Below are 18,818 nucleotides of genomic sequence, written 5' to 3' on the forward strand. Positions count from 1 at the left end.
ACACTCTATATTCAACTAATGTAGACATAAGCATCTGTCTAAGCACTTATGTGCCATGACATTCGGCAACTTACTGTAGCGTTAAGGGAGATTTCTGTTTTCTTGCCTCGAAAAGTGATTCTTCTATATGTGCTACAGCCATTATGCACTGTCAAGAAAAACAACATCTCTGTCAAATCACCCACATGCTTTCAGAACTGAGTCAACATCCATTAATCTCATCAGTAGAGCTATGGGAAATGCATGCAATAAAAGGCCACTAGTGTCTTCCCTGCAAGTGAAATACTACTGAATGTAGTAAAAAATAATGAAATGATTGGGGAAATGACAGCTGTCACTTTGAAAACTACTCAAGTGAAATAACTTCAGTTGATGCAACTTCAACAGTGATAACTATTGTAATATCGAAAAGCTAACGGCTATATGCCCCCTGCAACCTGTTATTCACAATGCAATGTTCAGATTGACCTGATTTACAGTAATTGTGATAATTCTACTTATTCAATGGTAAACATGTATGCAGCTGCTAAGTTTCCTTTTGGTTCTACTCCAGTTTTTTTAATGAAAATATGCTTTAGTTTTTTATCAGAAATTTAATTAACATTAAGGATGTTAAAGGTCCCGCAAATTTTTGAAAGCCAATGCAAATGAATACATAGAGCCACATATTCGTGGCCAACTATTCAATTTAGGTGAAGAGAAATGAGGACCTTGTTCTTGGGAAAAATGCTGGTTCAATGGTGGGAGAGGTGATGAGTTGCACTGCTTTGATTCATTTACTGGAAAATGAGATAGCAGACCCTCAATGGAGCAAATTGATTGGTTAATCAACCCTTTAACTTTCATTAGGAGATGTGGTCAATATGGTTACCACCAAGGGGGGATCTACAAGAAGTAGTTCCTAGAATAGTTTAAGCGTTACGATAATAGTGCTGTAGATGACACTGCAATGCTAGTAACTGAGAAATGGTCCTCCACTAGGAAAGCTGTAATGAAGCACTAAACAAAGAGATGATGCAGATTTCTAGACAAGAGCTAACCAAGAGTTATGACTTGAAAAATCAGTGCATTTACAGTAGAGATGACTGGATTTTTAGAAATTCAAGTTTGCTGAATTTATCCAAAAAATTAGATTTCCAGGGAAATAAATTCACAAAAATATCAATACTGGAAAGTTTGTAATTGAGCAGAAAATACGCATGGAAGTACCATGCTGACCATAAGAGCTTACACATTATAGAAGGGCGAGAACCATGCTGACCATAACAGCTTACACTCTACAAGTGAGAGAAAGGGAGAGAAACCTGCTGAATAAAAGAGCTTACACTCTACAGGAGAGAGAAGACCCCACTGGCCTAAAAAACTTACACTCTACAAGATAGAGAGAGTACACCGGTGACAAAAAAAGTATACTCTATAGAAGAGAGAAGAGCTCTTTGACCATAAGAACTTACATTCTACAGGAAAGATACTTACCCAGTGACACTGGAGATGGAAATTGACTGTGCTGTACAAACTGTGCTTCACTGGGAACCACTGATCTGTGATGGCCCAGGTATTGACCACCATTGTACAAGACATAATATGTTATGATCCGGTGACCTTGGAGCCGCATGAGACTTTCTCAGGAGAAGGTGGAGCCTGTACTGACCGGAAACCCTAAACTAACACCGCAACTAGAAGTAGCCGTGGGGTGTACCTAACACATCCTAGACACCTCGACACAGCCGGAGGACTAAATACCCCTATAGATGGAAATGGGAATTCTATCTTGCCTCAGAGCAGAACCCCAAAGGATAGGCAGCCCCCCACAAATATTGACTGTGAGTATAAGAGGAAAGACAAACGCAGGCAGAAATCACGATTTAGCAAAAGAGGCCATGCTAGCTAAATAGGAAAGGATAGGACAGAATTCTAAGTGGTCAGTATTTAAACCCTAAAAATATCCACAGCAGATAATACAAAAATTCCACAATCTAACTAAAGTCATGGAATGTATCTCTGCATCTCCTGAGAATCCAACTGGACTGAAAATATCCAAACACAGTCTAAGCTGGACAAGAAAAAACAATGAATAGCACTGAAATGTAAAGCACGCCGCATGTGTGCATCAGAAACAAAACCAGACACTTATCTTGGCTGATTTGGCAGCAGGGCAGGAGGAACCAGACAGAGATGAATAACCTCCAAGAACAATGGACAACTGGCAAGGGCTAATGAATCCTGCACACCTAAATACCCCAGTCAGAGCTGCAATCAGCAGGAACACCTGCCCAGGATTGCAACCCATGGACAACTGCATTACCACCAGCAACCACCGGGGGGAACCCAAGAGCAGAATTCACAACAGTACCCCCCCTTGAGGAGGGGTCACCGAACCCTCACCAGAGCCCCCAGGCCGATCAGGATGAGCCAGATGAAAGGCATGGACCAAATCAGCAGCATGGACATCAGAGGCAAAAACCCAAGAATTATCCTCCTGGCCATAACCCTTCCATTTGACAAGGTACTGAAGCCTCCGCCTCGAAAAGCGAGAATCCAAAATTTTTTCAACCACATACTCCAACTCCCCATCAACCAACACAGGGGCCGGAGGATCAACAGAAGGAACGACGGGCACCACATATTTCCGTAATAAAGATCTATGGAAGACATTATGGATAGCAAAAGAGGCCGGAAGGGCCAATCGAAAAGACACCGGATTAATAATCTCAGAAATCCTATAAGGACCAATAAACCGAGGCTTAAACTTAGGGGAAGAAAACTTCATAGGAACATGACGGGAAGACAACCAAACCAGATCCCCCACCTGAAGCCGGGAACCGACACACCGACGACGGTTAGCAATACGTTGAGCCTCCTCCTGAGACAATACCAAATTGTCCACCACATGAGCCCAAATCTGCTGCAACCTGTCAACCACAGAATCCACACCAGGACAGTCAGAAGGCTCAACCTGCCCCAAAGAAAAACGAGGATGAAAACCAAAATTACAAAAGAAGGGCGAAACCAAGGTAGCCGAACTAGCCCAATTATTAAGGGCAAACTCGGCCAATGGCAAGAAAGCCACCCAATCATCCTGATCAGCAGACACAAAGCATCTCAGATAAGTTTCTAAAGTCTGATTAGTTCGCTCAGTCTGGCCATTTGTCTGAGGATGAAATGTGGAAGAAAAAGACAAATCAGTGCCCAGCTTAGCACAAAAGGCCCGCCAAAACCGAGAAACAAACTGGGAACCTCTGTCGGACACAATATTCTCCGGAATACCATGCAAACGAACCACATGCTGAAAAAACAATGGAACCAAATCAGAAGAGGAAGGCAATTTAGGCAAAGGCACCAAATGGACAATCTTAGAGAACCGGTCACAAACAACCCAGATGACAGACATCTTCTGGGAGACCAGAAGATCAGAAATAAAATCCATAGAAATATGCGTCCAGGGCCTCTCAGGGACCGGCAAAGGCAAAAGCAACCCACTAGCACGGGAACAACAAGGCTTGGCCCGCACACAAGTCCCACAGGACTGCACAAAAGAACGCACATCACGTGACAAAGAAGGCCACCAAAAGGACCTACCCACCAAATCTCTGGTACCAAAAATACCAGGATGGCCAGCCAACACAGAACAATGAACCTCAGAAATCACTCTACTAGTCCATCTATCAGGAACAAACAATTTCCCCGCTGGACAGCGGTCAGGTTTGTCAGCCTGAAATTCCTGAAGAACCCGTCGTAAATCAGGGGAAATGGCAGAAAGAACCACCCCTTCTTTCAGAATGCCGACCGGTTCAAGGACCTCAGGAGAATCGGGCAAAAAACTCCTAGAGAGGGCATCAGCCTTAATGTTCTTAGAACCCGGAAGATAGGAGACCACAAAATCAAAACGGGAAAAAGCAAGGACAATCGAGCCTTTCTAGGATTCAGCCGCTTGGTAGACTCGAGGTAAATCAGATTTTTATGATCAGTCAAGACCACAATACGGTGCTTAGCTCCCTCAAGCCAATGTCGCCACTCCTCAAATGCCAACTTCATAGCCAGCAACTCCCGATTGCCGACATCATAATTGCGTTCAGCAGGCGAAAATTTACGGGAAAAGAATGCACACGGTTTCATCAAGGAACCAACAGGATCCCTCTGAGACAAAACGGCCCCTGCCCCAATCTCAGAAGCGTCAACCTCAACCTGAAACGGAAGAGAAACATCCGGTTGACGCAACACCGGGGCAGAAGTAAATCGGCGTTTACGCTCCTGAAAGGCAGAGACAGCCGCAGAGGACCAATTCGTCACATCAGCGCCTTTCTTCGTCAAATCGGTCAAGGGTTTAACCACACTGGAGAAGTTAGCAATGAAACGGCGATAAAAATTAGCAAAGCCCAAAAATTTCTGAAGGCACTTCATGGATGTGGGTTGAATCCAATCATGAATGGCCTGAACCTTAACCGGATCCATCTCTATAGATGAGGGAGAAAAAATGAAGCCCAAAAAAGAAACCTTCTGCACTCCAAAGAGACACTTAGACCCCTTCACAAACAAGGCATTATCATGAAGGATCTGAAATACCATCCTGACCTGTTCCACATGGGACTCCCAATCATCGGAAAAAATTAAAATGTCATCCAAATATACAATCATGAATTTATCAAGATAAGTCCGGAAGATATTGTGCATGAAGGACTGAAAAACAGATGGAGCATTAGAGAGCCCAAATGGCATCACAAGGTATTCAAAATGGCCTTCGGGCGTATTAAACGCAGTTTTCCATTCATCACCCTGCTTAATACTATTATTATTATTATTATTATTTATTTATTTATAAAGCACCATTGATTCCATGGTGCTGTACATGAGAAGGGGTTACATACAAGTTACAGATATCACTTACAGAAAACAAACTTACAATGACAGACTGATACAGAGGGGCGAGGACCCTGCCCTTGTGGGCTTACATTCTGCAGGATTAAGGGGAAGGAGACAGTAGGTTGGGGGTTTTCAGGAGCTCCGGTGTTGGTGAGGCGGTAGCTTCGGTGGTGATGAGGAGGCAGGGGGGTCAGTGCAGGCTGTAGGCGAACAAGATTATAGGCCCTACCGAAGGTCAATCTTCGTAAACCAACTAGCCCCCTTAATCCTAGCAAACAAATCAGAAAGCAGAGGTAAGGGGTATTGAAACTTGACCATGATCTTATTCAACAGGCGATAATCAATACAGGGTCTCAAGGAGCCATCCTTCTTAGCAACAAAAAAAAAACCCGCTCCCAATGGTGAAGAAGATGGTCGAATATGCCCTTTCTCCAAAGACTCCTTAACATATCTCCGCATGGCGGTATGTTCAGGCACAGACAGGTTGAAAAGTCGGCCCTTAGGAAACTTACAGCCTGGAATCAAGTCAATCGCGCAATCACAGTCCCTATGCGGTGGGAGAGAACTGGACCTGGGCTCATCGAATACATCCTGAAAATCAGACAAAAACTCTGGAATTTCAGAAGAAGAAGAAGAGGAGATTGAAATCAAAGGAACATCATTATGAACCCCCTGACATCCCCAACTAGTCGCAGACATAGACTTCCAATCCAACACAGGATTATGTACCTGCAACCCCCGAAAACCCAGCATGATAGCATCATGCAAATTATGCAACACCAGAAATCGACAATCTTCCTGATGGGCTGGCGCCATGCACATGGTCACCTGTGTCCAGAACTGGGGCTTATTTTTAGCCAAAGGTGTAGCATCAATGCCCCTTAAAGGAATAGGGTTCTGCAAAGACTGCAAGGGAAATCCACAACGCCTGGCAAACTCAAAGTCCATTAAGTTCAAAGCGGCGCCTGAATCCACAAACGCCATGACAGAAAATGATGATAATGAGCATATCAAGGACACAGATAACAGAAATTTAGGTTGTACAGTACTGATGGTAAATGAAGTAGCGATCCTCTTTGTACGCTTAGGGCAGACTGAAATGACATGAGAAGCATCGCCACAATAAAAACACAACCTATTCTGATGTCTGAATCCATGTTGTTCCATTCTAGACAGAATCCTATTACACTGCATTGGCTCAGGCATCTGCTCTGAGGACAACGCCACAGCGCACACAGTTCTGCGCTCCCACAAGCGCCGATCAATCTGAATGGCCAGAGACATAGAATCATTCAGACCGAAAGGCGAGGGAAACCCCACCATAACATCTTTGACGGCTTCAGAAAGACCCTTTCTGAAAATTGCCACCAAAGCATCATCATTCCATTTAGTCAACACAGACCATTTTCTAAATTTCTGACAATACAACTTTGCTGCTTCTTGACCCTGAACCAGGGCCAACAAGGTCTTCTCAGCTTGATCAACTGAATTTGGTTCATCATATAATAATCCTAAAGCCTGAAAAAAGGCGTCTACATTAAGCAAGGCTGGATTCCCAGATTCCAGGGAAAATGCCCAATCCTGAGGATCGCCACGCAGCAGGGAGATGACAATTTTAACCTGCTGAATGGAATCACCAGAGGATCGAGGTTTCAGAGCAAAAAACAGTTTACAGTTGTTTTTAAAACTCAAAAACTTGGATCTATCCCCAAAAAACAAATCAGGAGTAGGAATCCTAGGCTCCAAAACTGGAGTCTGAACAATATAATCAGAAATATCCTGTACCCTAGCAGCAAGCTGGTCCACACGAGAAGCCAATCCCTGAACATCCATGCTAGCACAAGACTCCTCAGCCACCCAGAAAAATAGAGGGAAGAAGAGACCAAGCAGACTACAGAAAAAAAATGGCTCAACACCTTTCTTCCCTTCTTCTGAGATGCATTTAACTCATTGTTGGCCAGTTGTACTGTTATGATCCGGTGACCTTGGAGCCGCTTGAGACTTTCTCAGGAGAAGGTGGAACCTGTACTGTCCGCAAACCCTAAACTGACACCGCAACTAGAAGTAGCCGTGGGGTGTACCTAACACATCCTAGACACCTCGACACAGCCGGAGGACTAAATACCCCTATAGATGGAAATGGGAATTCTATCTTGCCTCAGAGCAGAACCCCAAAGGATAGGCAGCCCCCCACAAATATTGACTGTGAGTATAAGAGGAAAGACAAACGCAGGCAGAAATCACGATTTAGCAAAAGAGGCCATGCTAGCTAAATAGGAAAGGATAGGACAGAATTCTAAGCGGTCAGTATTAAAATCCTAAAAATATCCACAGCAGATAATACAAAAATTCCACAATCTAACTAAAGTCATGGAATGTATCTCTGCATCTCCTGAGAATCCAACTGGACTGAAAATATCCAAACACAGTCTAAGCTGGACAAGAAAAAACAATGAATAGCACTGAAATGTAAAGCACACCGCATGTGTGCAGCAGAAACAAAACCAGACACTTATCTTGGCTGATTTGGCTGCAGGGCAGGAGGAACCAGACAGAGATGAATAACCTCCAAGAACAATGGACAACTGGCAAGGGCTAATGAATCCTGCACACCTAAATACCCCAGTCAGAGCTGCAATCAGCAGGAACACCTGCCCAGGATTGCAACCCATGGACAACTGCATTACCACCAGCAACCACCGGGAGGAACCCAAGAGCAGAATTCACAACAATAATAATCCTCTAGATGTCATAACTGTAGAGGATTATGAGGAATCCCACACGTCAATGTAAAATTACTTTCACCAGCTCCAAGATGCTTTAGCAGTGTGGAAAATGGTGATGGGCATGTTTATTTTCGCGAACTGCAAATTGAATCTCAAAATGCTCAAATTCACATGAAACTGCAGATTTCAGGAAATATGTCAAGAACTTGAACCTTCACCGATCAATATGCTTATGTACAATTAATAGGTAAATTGCTCAAAGAAGTAGATTAGGTGGTAGGTCAGAAGGAAGGCAAAATTCTGGTTATGGTATCAAATAGAATTCAATACACAATAATAAATGTATAAGAGCAAGTAAAGTCCATACCCTATTTACAAGGTGATGGTTAGCTCTTTAAAATTTAAAACAAAACCTAAAAAACAATGGTTCAATTGCATTTTTTTTTAAAGTTTTCCAGTACATTGTATGTTAATATTAATGATGTCATTCTAAATTACTACTTGTAACTAGCAATCCCTCATACAGCTATGGTAGTTACTACTGTTGGACTAAAAATGAAGAATAAAAAGCATAAAAATGAAAATTGGTCACAGTGAGAATAGGACTAGGCAATTCATAACTTACCAAGTTAGTAAGAACCCTTTATCGGGCTATATGTTAACGCCTTCACAACGCAGCCCATTTTCATTTTTTGCATTTTTGTTTTTCACTCCCATTTTTCATAACTTTTTAATTTTTCCGTCAATATGGCCATGTTAAAGCTTGTTTTATCCAAGTGCTATGAAATTGCAAAAAAAAGTGAAATTCCACAAATGTTTTGGGGATTTATTTTACCATATTCACCAAATACTAGAAATTACCTGCCATTATGATTCGCCACTTCATTACAAGTTCATAGATACAAAACATGTCTAGGTCCATTTTTTATTTAAGTGGTGAAAGAATAATCCAAAGTTTGTTAAAAAAAAATTCCGTCATTTTCCGAAACTCGTAGCATCTCCATTTTTTGTGATCTGGGGCTGGGTGAGGGCCAATTTTTTGCGTGTCGAGCTGACATTTTTAATAATGCCATATTGGTGTAGATATAATCTTTTGTTCGCCATTTATAGCATTTTAATGCAATGTTGCAGTGACAAAAAAATGTAATTCTGGTGTTTTTACTTTTTTTTTCGCTACGCCGTTTTAGCGATTGGATTAATTATTTTTATATCTTGATAGATCGGGTGATTCTGAATTCGGTGATACCAAATATATGTATTTTTTAAATTATTTTATTTTAAATGAGGCAAATGGGGGGTGATTTAAACTATTATATTGTTTCAATTTTTTAAATCTTTTTAAAAACATTTTTTTTTCACTTTTCACTTGCTTCAATAGTCTCCATTGGAGACTAGAAGCTGCGTTAATCCGATCGCCTCTGCTACAGAGGCGATGATCAGATCGCCTGTGTGTAGCAGAAATGCTCACTTGCTATGAGCGCTGACCGCTGGGCGTCGCTCACAGCAATTTAGCAATGATAACAACAGGAGTCTTCTGCAGACCCCGGGCTGTCATGTCACATCACCACGGGTAACCGATTGCGCGGGATTAGTGACGCACTTCCGGTGTGATCACATTAAATGCCGCTGTCAGAGATTGACAGCAGCATTTAACAGGTTAACAGCCATGGATGGACATGCTGAGATATGCCTGGAAAGATATGGGATCAGCGCCGGATCCCACATCAAAGGAAGAGATACAACATGCGCAGTACATGTACGGTGCATGTCGTGAAGGCATACCAATTCCATCAAATTTTTTAACCTGTTTATATGTTGCAGTCATCATATTATATGACACTGTGTACTTACAATTGCTCATTTTGCCTTTTCACCCAGATAATTCTTCTCTTTTACATTAAGTCTATGACATCATATGATTAAAAACTGACTAGCTGACTAGCTAGCTTCAAAGCTCTATGTAGAAACAGGAAGGCATTTTACCTGTATGAATTTTGAGTCCACTGCAAAAGTCCCTGGTTGACGGAAGAGAGAGCAGTTGAGTTACGAGTTGAAGTGGGGAATGATAAATGCAGGGACATGAGACTTCCTGTTTCTTCATAGAGCAGAGAAAAGAAAATAATTAGCTGTGTAAAAAAAGCAAAATAAGCAATTGTAAGTACACAGTGGCATATAATTTGGTGTCTGCGATATATTAAGAGCATGAAAACTTTGATGGGAATGCTTCTTTAATTCCAGGCACTGTAGTTTGTACAATATATAAACTGCTCAAAAAATAAAGGAAACACTAAAATATCACATCCTAGATATCATTGAATGAAATATTCCAGTTTCAAAATTTGGAATTATGCTCAAAATCAAAGCAGAAAATCAAATCACAGGCTGATAAACTTCAGTGGAAATGCCTCAAGGCAAGGAAATGATGCACAGTAGTGTGTGTGGCCTCCACATGCCTGTATGACCTCCCTACAATGCCTTGGGCAAAGTCCTGATGAAGTGGCAGATGTTCTCCTGAGGGATCTCCTCCCAGACCTTGAGTAAAGCATCAGTCAACTCCTGGACAGTCTGTGGTGTAACTTGGCATTGGTGGATGGAGCGAAACATGATGTCCTAGATGTGATTGATTGGATTCAGGTCTGGGGGGCCAGTTATTAGCATCAATGCTTTCACCATGCAGGAACTGCTGACACACTTCAGCCACATGAGGCCTTGCATTGGCATGCATGAGAAGGTACCCAGGGCTCAGTGCATCTGCATATGGTCTCACAATGGGTCTGAGGATTTCATCCCGGTACCTAGCGGTAGTTAGGGTACCTCTGGTTAGCATATGCAAAGCTATGTGGCCCTCCGAAGAAATGCCTTCCTGCACCATTAGTGACCCACTGACAAACCGGTCATGCTGCATGATGTTGCAGGCTGCAGAACATTCTCCAGGGTGTCTCCAGACGCTGTCATGTCTGTCACATGAGCTCAGTGTGAACTTGCTCTCATCCGTGAAAAGCACAGGGTGCCAATGTCAAATCTGCCAATCTTGGTGTTCTATGGCAAATGCCAATTGCTCTGCATGGTATTGAGTGGTAAGCACAACACTCACTTGTGGACGTCAGGCACTCATACCACCTTCACGGAGTCTGTTTCTGACAGTTTGGGCAAACACATGGATGTTAGTGGCTTGCTGGAGGTTATGTAGCAGAGCTGACACTGCTTCCCTGTTGCTCCTTGCACAAAGGAGGAGGTAGTGGTCCTGCTGCTGGGTTGTTGTCTTCCTATGGCCCCCCTCCATGTCTCCTGGTGTACTGGCCTGTCTCCTGGTATCTGCTCCATGCTTTTAACACTGTGCTGACAGACACAGCTACCCTTCTTGCCGCAGCTTGCATTGATGTGCCATCCTGGAAGAGCTTCACTACCTGAGAAACCTCTGTGGGTTTGTAGACACCACTTCATGCTAATGTACCTCTAGGGGTGAGAGCAATGGCAAAATGCAAAAATGACCAAAACAGCCAAAAAGGATGAGAACAGAGAAATGTTCTGTGGTCAGCCCCTGCAGAACCACTCCTTTACAGGTTGTCTTGCTCATTGCCTATGATTTCTACTTGTTGTCTGTTCCATTTGCACAACAGCAAGATAAATTCATCCACACTCATTGTTGCTTCATAACTGGATATGTTGATTTTATACAAATGTGATTATCTTGGAGTCTCATTGTATTGTTTAAGTGTTCTCTTTATTGTTTTGAGCAGTGTAGTTATCTGCCAGTTCAAAAATTCCTCTTTTATGCTATTCTTACTATGTTTGTATTTTGCTAGACACATAGGTGTCACTTTCTGAAATCGTGAAATCACTCTGGATTTTATCTTTTGTTCAGGCACAGGACTCATTAAGCATCTAATCAACCATTTTATTCATTGACCAATGCAGACTTTATTTTTGTCATCAAGAATAGTAGCATAGCATACAGTAGATAACATACATTGCTAAGCTAATATTTTTTTTCCCCTGGGGCATAAACATATTTTATTCGCTACAAGTGAGGGTCAATGGAAAAATATAGTAGGATATTCCTCATTAGGTTTCATAGATACTATTTCTCAGGCAGTTAAGCATGTTATCTGAAATGCTCACCAATTTCTAAGATTTGTATTAACTCTAGAAGGGTAACTATGTATATTGAGAATTATAAAGATGTCTATGAATCCATTCATTTTTATGCAATCTTATATTATAACAAGCTTAATATAGCATATTACAAAACTTTGGTTCTGACTCTATCTTATTTTACTCGCTTATATAGTGCTTCTAATTTCCACAGACACTATCATCACTGTCCCCATTGGGGCTCATAATCTACATTCCCTTTCAGTTTGTTTTTGGGGTGTGAGACGAAATCAGTGAACCCAGAGGAAACCCAAAGAAATACAGGGAGGATATACAAACTTCTTGAAGATGTTGTCTTTGGTGGGATTTAATATGGAGTATTCCCATTACAATGGCAGTGTGCATATTCAGTCGCTACTCTACTCATTCCTTATGGGGATGCCCAGTGCTGCACTTATTTTTTTCTGCCAGCAACAAAAAGAATGAATGGAGCATCTGTAAAGCATGCAGCCTGGCAGGCCCGGATTTAGGGGGGAGCCCAAGGGGCCTGGGCCCTGGGCCATCCACCAGGCGGGGGCCTCCCACCAACATAGGGATAAATATCTCAAAACATGTAAAATAGGAACATTTAACAAACGAGAAACTATTGAAAGTGTAGGGACCTGGCTACGGTCCTACATCTCAGTGGCTGGCGCAGAGCGGCAGTGTCATGGCACCTGACCTACGTCAGCATCCACTGACCTGGCTAGCCTAGCCAGACTTCCTTAGTACCCTCCCTGTACCTAATACTTAGCTAATGGCATGCGGAAGCCTTCTCCGATCCCAACAGAAGCTTGTAGGCGCTACCTATTCAGCAACATGCAAAACTGATCTAAACACTGCTGTGGCGTCACTGACCATCTTAAGAAACTATGTCGCATCAAAGCGTAACTCCTTCAAAATTTATGAGAAACAAGGCGAAGAGCTGCCTGGTACATATGTTCAGACGATAACTGGACACAGGCGCCGAAACGTGTGTCTCAATCCATTGGATTATGGCCATACGGAAGAAGTACAACTCAGCCCTTCTGAAAAATACAGAACAGAAACTTTCTTGCCTATCATTGATTAGTTTATCGCTTCTCTTGATCAACGTCTTCAAGCATATAAAGATGTATCAAGCAAATTTTGATTTTTTTAGCCATCTGACCGAACTGTCTTCAGAAGAGCTTAAGGCCACAGCAGATCAACTCATCAGGTCTTATTCAGATGACTTGGACCTTACATTTATCGATGAACTGTGCCAGTTGGTAACATTTGCCAATTTATTCACAGACGAGGAGCCAAAAGATATCAGCACTGAACTTTTCATGTACAAGCTTATCATGGAAAAGGGTGTGCAGGACACTTTCCCAAATATTGAGATAGCTCTAAGGATATAACTAATTTTGATGGTAACAAACTGCAGTGGTGAGCGTTCCTTCTCAAAACTCAAGTTAGTTGAAAACCAATTAAGGACATGAACATGAAGCAGGAAAGACTTGTAAATTTGGCTATCATGAGCATCGAGTCAGATATACTGCATGAATTGGACTTTAGTGACTTCATTAGTGATTTTGCAACACGAAAATCAAGGAAAGTGCCTGGATTGTAAAAAATGAATGACTGTGCGTAAATGATTTTTGTAAATAAAATTGCGTTCTTTTCATTTTGTGTTTTTGCATTACATATTGCAACACCTTGAAAAATGGGCCTCCCTCCAAAATGGGTCCCGGGCCACCCACCTCTTAAATCCGGCCCTGCAGCCTGCTACTTCCTTTTGTAATGGGGGTAAAAGTGCTCCACTGGAAATACAAATTCACAATTCTGCTGATTGTTTTGGGTCCAAGTAGTTGGACCCCCACCAATCAGTAAGCTAAATACCCTACCCTGTGGATAGATGATGACTTATTTTAAGAGATGAGCCTTTTACCACACTAAATCTTGATAAAACTCTGGAAATGGATAAGTTACACCCATGAGTTTTAAGAGAATTTAGTTCACTTATACCTGTACTCCAATGAATAATAATGAAAGTGCAGATTCTATTTTGAAAGGACTACCGTGAATACAGAATTGACATAAATTAATAAGTGATGGCTAGTGTAAGATTAAAGAAGTTGAACAAGCCAATCTATTCCTATATGAATTGATACCACAAAAGATTAGTGACAGGCATTGATATGCTAGGGGGGTTCAATGCATAAACGTATATCTCAATATGGACCGATTGTCACAATGTAACAGTCAAAGGGGAAAGGGAACCATCAGATAGGCATTCTTGGGTCCAAATGAAGTGTAATAAAATTACTTTATTAAATATATTTTATACAGGCAAGGTTAGGTGTGGGCAAACACATATAAGTCAACATACAGACTGTATGCTAGGAGTGTGCTGGACCACAAAGGAATAAGAGGTTTCGGGTAAAGTATGCTATTCTCAATTGAACTATTAAAAGGAACCTTTGGGTATCCATGATTACAAAGAACGTAACAGAGATTAACACTTACAATCAAAAATAAACATATTACACATTCAAATTTTTTACCTGAAGAAGTGCACTGGCTGGGAGCTTATGTGGTGCGCGCACCCACCCCAACGCGCGTTTCAGAGAAGCACCTTTTTCAGAAATTTAAAGCTACTTATACATTACTAACACATTGAATCTTCAGAAAATGTGCAGTGGGCAACCCCGATTCACATGACCACACAGCGACCTTGGACTTTTTGAGCACATGTGTGTTAGTACTTGGGAGAGAAGAACTGTGCTTTATTTTTAGAGGCCATCAGTACAAAACATGCAAAGAAGTGCAGAGAAATACATGAATGTGCAAAAGTAGATATCTCTTCTTAACTTTAGTGTTCTTATAATCCACTAAAAAGTTGTGCTTAGAGAACTCGGCAATCATCAAAATCGTATTATCCTTTTTTAAGTCCTTTACAATCTCTATCAATTTTTTTTATGTTATAACGGCACAGTCTGAGATTTTGGAAACACAATCACAAAACTTCTAAATATCTGCTTTCTGTTCATTTTCATCATCACAATTTTTTGTTTACTTTAAGCAGTGCTACAGAAAGGGATGCAACTTATGTGACATAGCAAAGTAACGGATGTAACATAACAATCGTTGGTCCTTTACAGGCATATATTTTTGACATTTATTGTGCTGCTCAACATTTCTATGAAAAAACCTGAATACCTGCGAAATCTCTTTGATGTCATTTTAATGAAAACATTGCTGGGCACTCTGACTCAACTCATAACACCGTAATATCAAGAGGGAATGAAAAACGCTCGAGAATCCAAGAAATGTAATGTTACTGAGTCCGTATTTTACTGAGATCGTGCACGCCATGACTAGTTTTACATTAGGATGAGTGAAGATAGTTTTGAAATGTGTGACATCAACCCTTTCAAACTTAACCGGGCTTCTATAAATATACCATAAATAGTGTTGAGCATTCCAATACCGCAAGTATCGGGTATCAGCCGATATTTGCTGTATCGGAATTCCGATACCGAGTTCTGATATTTTTGTGATATCGGAAATGGGAATCGGAAGTTCCCAGTGTATGGTTCCCAGGGTCTGGAGGAGAGGAGACTCTCCTTCAGGCCCTGGGATCCATATTCATGTAAAAAATAAAGAATAAAAATAAAAAATATGGGTATACTCACCCCTCCGGCGGACCCTGGACCTTAGCGATGTAACTGGCAGCCTCCGTTTCTAAGAATGCAGTGAGTGTAGAACCTGCGATGACGTTGCTGCTTGTGATTGGTCGCGTGAGCAGTCACATGAGCGGTCACGCGACCAATCACAAGCTGCATTGTCATCGAAGGTCCTTCACTCTGCATTCTTAGGAACGGAGGCTGCCGGTTATATTGCTAAGGTCCAGGGTCTGCCGGAGGGGTGAGCATATCCATATTTTTTATTTTTATTCTTTATTTTTTACATGAATATGGATCCCAGGGCCTGAAGGAGAGTTTCCTCTCCTTCAGACCCTGGGAACCTGTTGTGAACTCTATTTTTAGGCTCCCTCTAGTGGTCACAAGCGGTACTGTGTAGTGTTGTCTTTCTGCAGGTTGGCTGCATCAGCTGGTTCGTTATCCTTGGTTGGTTTCCTATTTAACTCACCTGGATACTCAGTTCCTTGCCTGCTATCAATGTATTCAGTGCTCTTCAGATTCCTTGTGATTACCTTGCTCCCAGCCTCTCCAAGACAAGCTAAGTTTTTGTCCGTTCATTTTTTGATTATCAGCATTCATCATGTTTCTTGTCCAGCTTGCTAAGATGTGATCTCCTCGCTTGCTGGTTGCTCTAGGGGACTGAGTTTCTCCCCCCACACCGTTAGTTGGTGCAGGGGTTCTTGAAATCTCAGTGTGGATATTTTGTAAGGGTTTTTTACTGACCGCACAGACCCCTTTACTATTTTCTGCTATCTAGTATTAGTGGGCCTCATTTGCTGAATCTGTTTTCACCCCTGTGTATGTGCCTTCCTCTTACCTCACCGTTATTATTTGTTGGGGGCTTCTATATCTTTGGGGATTATTTCTCTGGAGGCAAGAGAGGTCTTTCTTTCTCTCTAGGGGTAGTTAGTTCCTCAGGCTGGCTCGAGATGTCTAGGATTTTTAGACACGTTCACCGGCTACTTCTAGTGTGTTTGGATAGGTTCAGATTTGCGGTCAGTCCAGTTTGCCACCTCCCTAGAGCTTGTCCTATGTTTGTTACTTAGCTGGAGTAATTTGTGATCCTCAACCACTAAGGATCATAACAGGAACCATCCAGGATACCTTTCGATATTTGTGTCCCATTGACTTGTATTGGTATCGGGTATCGGTATCGGCGAGATCCGATATTTTGCCGGTATCGGCCGATCCAATCCGATACCGATACTTTCGAATATCGGAAGGTATCGCTCAACACTAACCATAAAGAAAGAAGATGACTGGAGGTTCAGCAGAGGCATCAATTTCTGTTGCTTCTGTAAAGGATGACAAATACTGGATCTTAAATGGAATCTGTCACCTCAAATTGGTGGGCTATGTAAATGCCCTTTGTCTGGTCCAATGGGTGGTGTTTTGTCTTCTTTTCTCCACCCCATCCTTCCCCGCTGTTCGCAATATTTTTGTGAATTTGAGTAGGTGTCCTCTATAGCTCGCGCATGCGCAATGCAATCTTGCCTCACTCACGCACAGTATGCTTTGCCCAACTACGGGCAAAGCTGAAAAGCATTTCTGCGCATGCACCAGTGTGCTATGTCCTGGAAGTATTTAGCTGTGTTTTGGGACATAGTGCGCCGGCGCATGCGCAGTAATGCTTTTTGGCTTTGCCTGCAGTTCGGCAAAGCAAGGCAAGATTGCATTGCGCACGCACGAACTATGGAGGACACCTACTCAAATTCACAAAAATATTGCGGACAGTGGGAAGGATGGGGTGGAGAAAAGAAGACGAAACACTGCCCATCGGACCGGACACAGGGCATTTACATAGCCCACCAATTTAAGGTGACAGATTCCCTTTAAATTGATTCTTTTATCAAGTCAAATAGTGGTGAAGTAGGGCCTGTTATGGGCCCTAGTGCTGGGCAATAATCAACAGTTATTAGAGCCATTAGTATTTTAAGAAATAGAGGTCTGCACATAGGATGAACACCTCTGTAGGAAAATATTCACATATTCTATTAAAACTGTTGAATATGATCTGTATAAAAATCTGTTCATCTATATTTAGACTATCCCTATTTTGAGCTACCTTGTGAACCATCTATTCACATTTTCCTTTGCAGAAAGTTGACAGTAATTATTCTAAATACCCTATGGTAATAAGCAGGTAATAAGTTGTATATATATCATATTGTTTATCACAACACTGTTACAAATTAGCCAGCCTTACACTGTAAGTAATGAAATCGTTTCTAATTTTTCTCACGCAAGTTGATAATGGAACAAATACCTGTTAAACATGCAGAAATAGAAGACCAGAAAACATTAATAACTGCATAACTAATATACGTGGAAATTGAGCTTAATTTGTTTTCTTGACAGGCAATTATTCAATGGCGTTTTACTGTTCTTTCTACAGCACTTAATGGATTTTGGCCTAATGTGTTCCTGCCCTCTGAATATGTGAATTGATTATTTTATTTTTAATTTTATATATGCTATTTTAAAATATTTAACTAGTAATGCTAAAGAAAAACAGATGATTTATATCATAGATCAGTTAAATTGTAGGAAGACTCTATCTGAGGTCAGTATTGAGAGATTAGGTGTCAAGGTATTTTGAAAATCACATATTATTTGTTTTATCTTGTGAAGCAAAAACATAAATTAAACATATAAAACTCAGGTATATGATTGCTGAAAAGATTTTGGCCACATTGGCCATGCTTGATAGTATTTTGGGGTTAATACCACAATTCTTGTTCTGTGCTGTTTATCTAAACCCAAAAATGTTGCAGCAGACACTGTGCAAATTAAATTTCAAATATGATGAATGAATAAAAATATATACACATACATTAAACATGTTAATAAACCATCAGACGTTTAACTAAAGTAGAACTTCCTAAGGATAAGTTAAAAAAAAGCTGACACCTCCAGGTTCTTTGAAGTAGAGATCCCCTGTAGAGTCCAGGTGAATTAAACAAGATATCTGCTGGAGCAAAAGACAGTAAGCTTTGAGATGTGTTTACACAGAAGAGGAAAGTGCAGGTGCTGTCTTTGTTTCAAGGCAAAAGCATCCTGTGTTCAAATGATTTTTATAAGAGTGTTCCAGAGTTTGTATCTTCATTTTCCAGCTATGACTATTAGAGTTTTTTATTATTCCAATATTTATAGGATATAGATTTTCAGCATCATAGCAAAGTAACAACTAGAAAGCATTCCCTCACATCACCATGGGGCCTCTAGAACATATCCAACTTAATAACAGGCTTCTAGATGATGTGAACCAGGCCCTGTTTGATCTCTATGTAAAAGTAAAATCATGATAAGAAATATGACATCAAACTCTACCGCCTTGAAAAATACGGGGCAAGATATCCTATAAATTGGGGCTCTCATAAAATTCAAACAGACTGAGCACATCGAGCAATCCACCCCCACATAAGCTCAT

At 41.4% G+C, this 18,818-nt stretch overlaps 1 long non-coding RNA gene across 1 annotated transcript in view; it reads right to left on the reverse strand.

Annotated features, from left to right (window-relative positions):
- Positions 1 to 18,818, reverse strand: part of LOC143781514 (uncharacterized) — a 70,652-nt gene that overhangs the window by 9,905 nt on the left and 41,929 nt on the right. Inside the window, exon 2 of the long non-coding RNA XR_013216746.1 lies at positions 75 to 148. This is a non-coding gene — a long non-coding RNA (uncharacterized LOC143781514). The remainder of the gene's footprint in view (positions 1 to 74; positions 149 to 18,818) is intronic.

This window comes from Ranitomeya variabilis, chromosome 6, assembly GCF_051348905.1.
Source record: "Ranitomeya variabilis isolate aRanVar5 chromosome 6, aRanVar5.hap1, whole genome shotgun sequence".
NCBI lineage: Eukaryota > Metazoa > Chordata > Amphibia > Anura > Dendrobatidae > Ranitomeya > Ranitomeya variabilis.